Here is an 8342-nt window from a genome sequence, read left to right on the forward strand (position 1 = left end):
CCTAATGGGCTTAAATTATGGATCGGATTCATTAATTTGTTCGGCCCATCTCCGCATGCTTCGTTTCTAACAAACGACCCCACAGAAAAATATAACAATATATTTGCGACGAGCATAAATTTCTCGTCAATACGAGTGCCACTTGAAATTTTCTTATTTCTAAACTTGGAAAATTCCAATTCTGTGCACCTGCTAAATCGGGAAATTTTTCCAAGTTAGAAAGTTCACAAAATTCCTGTTGATTTCTTTCTCTCTATTTATTCCAATTCGCAATTAACAGTTACGAACCTTGGATCCAATGACATTGACCTCCAATTATGCAAAGAATAACAACTTAATCTTAGCTATATTCAAGGATCTCTAGTACATGAGAAGTGTGGCCCTCAATGGTTCATGTGCAAGATAGTTGTGGGCTCACAACTCTTTGTAATTCGAACAACTCATTGTTCTTATAGAGACTCATCCCTAGAGTCTCAATTAAGATATAACTTATTTTTAACTTAATCTCCAATCAAATCGGTGAATGCCCAACGAATCAAGATTGACGTCTAGTAGTTGGGCATCATGATTCCTTAGATACAAATGAAGTGTCTGCAAAAATTGTTTAAGATAGTTACGTACAATACGATCCCTCTGACGCATATGTCCCGATTAAACTTGAGGCCAGGTCAATCGAGACCTTATCATTGTTTAATAGTTGTACGAACATTCTAGGTAATATATATAATTCATTCGTGTCTGACTTAGAGAAACTCATTTCCCTAATCACCCCACTATTAGCTCTGGCCAGAGACTCCATAGATTATAAACCATCAGAACACATGGGACATCCATGACTGATCAAACACTCGAATCCCCTACTACGGTGCACACACTTCACACTAGATTTCGGATTTTGCGAACTTTGGCCCTTGGAGCGGTCTTCAATGAGATTTAGGGACAAATCACGACACAACTGGCCATCTAGTGAAGCCATGGTAATGTTTGGGTCTCAAGGATTAATGTGTACAACTATAACATAGAAAATCTCTACTCAGTAATTAGGAACCACTTAGAGATTTGTAGGGAAAGAGAGTTCACTGAATCCATCTATACATGAGCACCCACTCAAGTATGTCAATGTCACAACATCGATGACTGACGAGACGCATTACACATACACTAAGTTCTAGTCCCATAAGGGAAATACAAATATCCTTAATGGCGTAACACATTGACTAGGAACTTGGTTTAACAGTTACATTATTGATATTGAATTATCTCACGATTCTACTAGACCAATTCAAAGTAATAGAGTAACTCATTAGGACTATATTGATAGTCTTGCATGGAATAACATATATAGAATGCCAAAAGATGAATTTTGTTAATACAAATTAAATTGTTATTACAAGAATATGGAAAGACCACAACCACAAGTTGGTTTTTTGATCACCTACTCTAACAATCTCACGCTTGACCTAAAGCCAACTACTCTTAAATCTAAGTCCCATCGACTCTTGGTGTTTCTCGTGGACCGATCCAGATAAATGCTTGGTGAAGGGATCTGCAATATTTTCCTCCGAAGTGACTCTCTCGACTTTGACGTCACCTCTTTCAATGATCTCTCGCCTATATCTGGCAGTTTTGTGATTCGGGTGATTCGAAATTCTTTGGAAGCCAACTTAAATATCTAAAACTTTACGGTTTTGATCGGAGAGAGGTTCGGAGTGGAAAATGTCATAAATTGAGTTTGAAGTCAATGCACGTGCACAACCAAGTGTCTTCTCGAGTTAGTAAAAAATTTTGTGTCGTCGACTTGATGTTTGGAGTTTCTATCTTATTAAATCACATTTTTATTAAGTATTTCACAATTACAAAATAAATATTATAATATATCATGTGAATAGTATTGAGTACGAAATGATATCATCAAAACATTTACCTCATCCAAAAGATTGGCACCACTTGCGTATCTACTTGATGCTTGGCGAACTGCCGAGTTCCATTTATTTAAATATAGACTAAGAGGGTGTTTGGCTACGCTTATAAGATGTTAAAAGGAGCTTATAAGATGTTTTAGAGCTTATAAGCTCTTTCAAAGTGTTTGGTAATTTTTTAAAAAAAGATCTTATTTTTTATTAAAATAAGCTGTTGAAAACCAAATAAGATCTTTTTAAATAAGTACCTGTACCCCACCTTTTTATTTAAGATCTTATAATGTGTAAAAATAGGAAATAAGTTCATTATCCAAACACTCTAAAAAATAATCATAAAAATAAGATGTGACAGCTTATCAGCTCTAAAAACATCTTATCAGACATAAGAGCTTATCAGCTGTTTAAAATAAGCTTAGCCAAACACCCTCTAATTTTCTTTTACCGACTTTTTCTGGCCTCTTTTGTTCTATTAGAATACGTTTTTTCCTCAAATTCTAGTAATTGGTCCATGTAGGATATGACATTCTTCCATGGGACACCTTTTCTTTGACATGCGCCATGAATTGGATCCTCCGACACTGTAATGAATGTTTTGGTGATTGCAAAATCTTCATGTACGGACCAACTTGAAGTGGGAGCCATTATGTAATAAATATATTTTTACAATAGTTGAAAGAATGAAGATTTATTTGTGAAAATAGTGGCACTAACGTTTTCTTTATATAGTAGACATTTCTATAGAGGTCAAGTTTATTTGTTGTCCATTCTCTTTGCCCATTATTTTGCCTATTCTTTGTATAGAATTGTCTGCCCCAACACATTTAGGTTGTAGTATTTTAGAGTATTTTTATTGTTGTTAATATCTTAATTTCAAGTTTCCTTATTATACTTTAGGTAGGAGCTGATGGGGTTCGTTTTGACACCATAGAAATGTACTGAGTCTCTCGTGTATGCTTAAGGTGTTTGGGTGTACTTTTTCCTCAACTCTCTAGTTGGTTTCTGTGTTTCTCAGTTGTTGAGTATGTGTGTGTGCGCTTTTCTTGGCCGCCCTCCCCCCTTCCAATATATATATATATATATATATATATATTTATTTATTTATTTATTAAGGGTTGTTGATTTTTTTTTTGGAAGGAGGGAGAAGCTTTCTCTCTTTCTTCTCTTTCCCCCTAAAATAAGAGCATCCACGATGGGCTTAAAATTTAGGGCCTGTTTGATAGGATTAAGTACTGAATGCTGAATGCTGAATATACATCTGAATGTTTAAGAGTTGTGTCTTAATACTGAATGCTGAACCACTAAGTTCATTTGATAGTTGAATATTAGTAACGTCTGAATAAGGTTATTTTACTATTATAGCCTTGGAGAAATACTAAAATATTTGTTATATGAGCAACAAATAATTGTATAAATGTAATTCTTTTTCTTGATTAACCTGATTAACTTAATTAGCAAAGTATGTAATATTGGTTGACATTAAACACATTTACGTGTATTAAGTTTCAAGTATTTAAATAATAAATAAATTTGAAATATAAACACCAAATAATATTTGTTTGATAATTGAAAGTTTATTATATTTAAATAATGCAACTTTATTATGTTGTCCTTTATTTATTACGTAAATATTAAGAATACAAATAAAAAGAAGATAAAAAAATACAACACAAAATTTAACTATTATTTACTTATTTTTGAAGAAGAAGATTGTGGTCAAATAATTAATTAACTTCAAAGGGATGACGTATGTTACTGCAGAGATAAAGTTAGAATTTTAATTTTTTTATAAGGACAAATTTGCCTAATATTAATTCAGTGCACCACTTAATGAATCAGATGGAAATTTCCGTCTGGATAGGTAAGAGCAAAATTTTGTGATTCAGAAGTCTTTACCAAATGCACTTAATGAAAAGATATCTGACCGAATCAGACATGTTGCCCAATCAGAGGTGATTCAGAACCTATCAAACGGGCCCTTACTCATTAGTATCAGAAAAATAAAGCTCTCCAAATTTTGGAGAGGAAAAACTCCTCCAATGGGAAAAGTTAAACTCCACATAGCTCTCCAAATTTTGGAGCTTCTCTACACAACTCGCCACAATTAACAAGCAATCTAACAATAATTAATGGACCCCACATGTCACGCCCTCCTATGCTCATATCCACAATTTATTTTTTTCTTTCTAAAATAATGAGATCAATTTTTATTTTCTTTTGAACCATAACTAAAATATTAATTAATATGTTATTAATATTTTTTTCCTCTGAGATATTTTAGTTTACAAATTATATTTTCTATTATAATATAATTAGTTTCACACTAAAAGTTGAAATAAATTAGATTAAAGTAATAACAATTTTATCCTAATAAATGAATCTTTTACTATAATTATATTATTGTGACAGTTATTTTTTTTCTGCCATATGTAATAGTTATATTTTAATAATTAATCCATTGTATATACATATAGATAAAATAAATAAACTAATGAAACTTACAATATAATTAAATATTATAAAATATGTGTAATTTAAAATTTTAATTAATTAGGAATTATATATGATTTATTAATTAAATATATGAATTTAAAAAAAAATATTTTTCAACTTTTATGTTAATAATGAATATTTTATTATAACTTAATATTTAGAGAACTATTTTATAGAGAACTAAAATGTACCCACCGGAGCAAAAAATAATTAGGAGAGTGTATAAGTGTGATCCATTTTTATACAGAAGTTAAGGAGGATGAATGTGACTATGTGGCATATGGGCGTTTGGAGAGTGGATATGGAAAGCAACATTGTGGATGCTCTAATGCATGGCTCTTCTTTCTGTATTTTTCCATCTTATCCTTGCATATCATCTTTGTCTTGGGGTGTGTGCCCGAGAGAGAGAGAGAGAGAGAGAGAGAGAGAGAGAGAGAGAGAGAGAGAGAGAGAGAGAGAGAGAGAGAGAGAGAGAGAGAGAGAGAGAGAGAGAGAGAGAGAGAGATATTCTAGGTCTGGGCCGAAAGGAAGAGAAAATGGGGATGGTTGGTGGGCTTGAGCCTCATTTATGGCCTATTTGCTTTATGATTTGGGCTCGGGGCGAATTAGCCCAGATCAAGAGCTATTTTCCTTGTAAAAAAATATTTCTAGACTTTATAAATAGGTTGTCATTAGGCCTTATTTTTATGCATGAATAAATTGAGTTGTTGGGAGATTGATTCTCTTTCGATGTTGTACAACAAACTTCGAGATTTTACAAGTGAATTCTTGTAATTTTCTTTGCGACATAATATTGGTTTATGATTCTTAAAGCCACGGGTTCAATATATCACCATTATAGTAATAGTATCTACTTATTTATAGCTATGGGGTCATTATTCGTTTCCACCAATTTGAATCATTTGTTTTGGACGTATCAAGTTTTGGTTCCGCGTAAGTTTTTGGGTCTCGTAACAAGTTCTACGGAATTCATATCAGTTATCGAATAAAAAATATATCGAATATCGTTTCCTCCACATATCGTACCATACCGTGTATTGTTTTATATCGTAAGATATTTAACCAACTATTAAAAAAAACCAAATATATATATATATATATATATATATATATATATATATATATATATATATATATATATATATCCACATATACAATTAAATATTTTAAAGTCAAACTACTCATTTCAAAATAGATATTCTTTCAAGTTTCAACATTACATTATAAAACAGGACAAAAGTCATTTTGCTTATCAAATAACATCATTCAAATTAAAACTTGAGTCCCTAATTTCTAAAAAATAATCAATCACTTGTAATCTTCGAAACCGCTATCACTTAAATCTTCATCATCCTGATTTTCATCAATGTCTTCAAGTTCATCAACTTCAACTTTGGCTTTTCTCATGTCTTCTTATCAATATAAACTTTTGGTATTTAAATTTATTGGACCAAAAGTGCTGAAAATCGCACAAACTACCCCCAACAATGCTGAAAATTGCTCAAACAACCCCAATCAATGCTTATAATTGCACAAACAACCCCCAACAATGCTATATCGTACAAACAATCCCAAGCAGTGCTGAAATCGCACAAATACCCCAACTAATTAAGCTGAAAATCGTACTAATCCCCGACAAATCAATGAACCCACCTCAAATTGAACGAACCCATCACAAGATCCAATAATAATTGCGCTAAAAACGGAAGAATATGGCTCTGAATGGCGAGTCGTTCGAATGGTGTGAATCCCAACCAAAGTCGCACTTTAATCGGCCTTGAATGACTAAAATATATAGAAATTGAAATATGGTTCCGATATTTGTGAGGATTATTGAACAGAAAAATGTGTATTTTCAAATCACGGTCTATAACAGTTGTTTTGTGAAGAGAAACATCACTAGGGTTTGAATTGTTTAAGAAAGTTAAAGAGATTTGCTTCAAATCCGTTTCTTTTTTGTTGAATATCGCGTTGTTTTTTGATTTTTTTTATTTTGGGCTAATATTGTAAATAGTGTATCATGATATAACAATAGGATACGATATCTCGTGATAATTATCGGTATTTATGCAGAATCGATACATAACCCGGTTTTTGTCGTTTTGATTGGAACCGCACTGTATCGCAATATATATCACGAGATGCCACATGCTTAACTACCATGACTCGGACAAGATACGAGAAATGTATGATAATTCAACTATTGAGAAGCAAGCAACAATATACAGAGGATAACTAAACTTAGTATATCAAATACAATTATCCATGTTATCCAATTATATCATGATGTTGAATTAGAAAATATTACGCTTAATAGATACATACTTTAAGGGATTTGATAGGTGTCTAAATAGATAAGTCAATATCTAAGTATCAGGGTAATTAGGAATTAGTCAATGCATATATTTTTATTTCCTAGTTTAGTTTTTGTGTTGTTCCTATTTAAAAAAAACATCATGTAACGTTTTCAATACAACAATATAGAATGTTTTCCTATTCTTTCTGATCACCTACATGGTACTAGAGCAATTGGCGATATTTCTATAAACCGCCCTAGCCACTATGTCTGATGATACATCAGAACCTGTTTCCGTTATTACTCAAACAAAAATTACTAATTACCCTAACACCCACTCTATCCAAATCACCACCATTAATTTAAATGGTGAAAACTTTCTGCGTTGATCCCAATCCGTGCGGATGTATATTAGAGGTAGGGGAAATGGGCTATCTAACAGGAAAAAAAGAAAGAACCAGAGACCAAAGATCCGTCTTACCCGTTATGGGATGCAAAAAACTCGATGGTAATGACTTGGTTGTGTGAATTCCATGGAGGAGGACATCAACTCTAATTATATGTGTTACCGCACTGCGAAATAACTCTAGGAAAATGTCAACCAGATGTATTATAACCTGGCTAGTCACTCACAAGTCTTTGAATTAACGTTGAAACTGGAGAGATTCGTCAGGGAGATCAAAGTGTTACAAAATACTTCAACTCCTTGAAGCGTTTGTGGCAAGATCTTGATTTATTAATTGATTATGAATGGAAATCACCTGAAGATTGCAATCATTATAAAAAGACGGTTGAGAATAATCGCATCTTCAAATTTCTTATCGGGCTGAATCTCGAATTCGATGAAGTTCAGGGAACAATTATTGGGAGACAACCTCTACCTTCACCTGGAGAATTTTTTTCAGAGGTTCGTAGGGAAGAAAGTTATAGGATGGTCATGTTGGGAAAGAAGTTATCAAACTAATTTGAACTCAAGCCTTAGTTACTACTTAAGCAAATATCAGCAAAAAATTTAATGATGAGCTTCGTGTCTGGTGCGATCATTTTGGAAAGCCTCGCCATACTCGTGATACATGCTGGAAAATTCATGGAAAACCCATTAACTAGAAGAACAAACAGAAGACAAATCTGGTTATATAGCATCAACTCATGAAGTCAAAGCATTTCCCTTTAATAAAGAGCAGGTGAATCACCTACTAATTAAAGTTGTTGAAATCCGATTCTTCTTATGGTATTCCCAAGGTTGTAAAAAGCGGTAATCAGGTCCAAGTCGGTCAGGCACCGCCTCACGATTAATCGGTGCGGCGGTGATTAATCGGTGATAAATCGGAAATAAATCGGTTTTTAAAATTTAATATAATATATTTCTAAATATTATTTATAATACTCCAAACATAAAAAGATATTTAAAGATAGTTATATCTCCATCATGTATATATCCTAATAACATAATAAAATTTTAATAATTATAAGATCATAATACATAAATATCCTTATAAAATATAAATAAAAAAACATTTTTTTTGAATTTACATTTATTCTTGAACATTCCTGGCATACATCATTAGTTCTTTAACAATAACAATTAACATAAACAAAATAAGGCATAAACTCATATTTTCTTTTATTAAAATCCA

At 32.3% G+C, this 8342-nt stretch overlaps 1 pseudogene; it reads left to right on the forward strand.

Annotated features, from left to right (window-relative positions):
• Positions 1-6971: 6971 nt before the first annotated feature.
• Positions 6972-7669, forward strand: LOC148770547 (uncharacterized; annotated as a pseudogene).
• The last annotated feature ends 673 nt before the right edge of the window (positions 7670-8342 follow it).

Source organism: Erythranthe guttata, chromosome 5 (genome assembly GCF_056151865.1).
Source record: "Erythranthe guttata isolate IM_541 chromosome 5, IM_541, whole genome shotgun sequence".
NCBI lineage: Eukaryota > Viridiplantae > Streptophyta > Magnoliopsida > Lamiales > Phrymaceae > Erythranthe > Erythranthe guttata.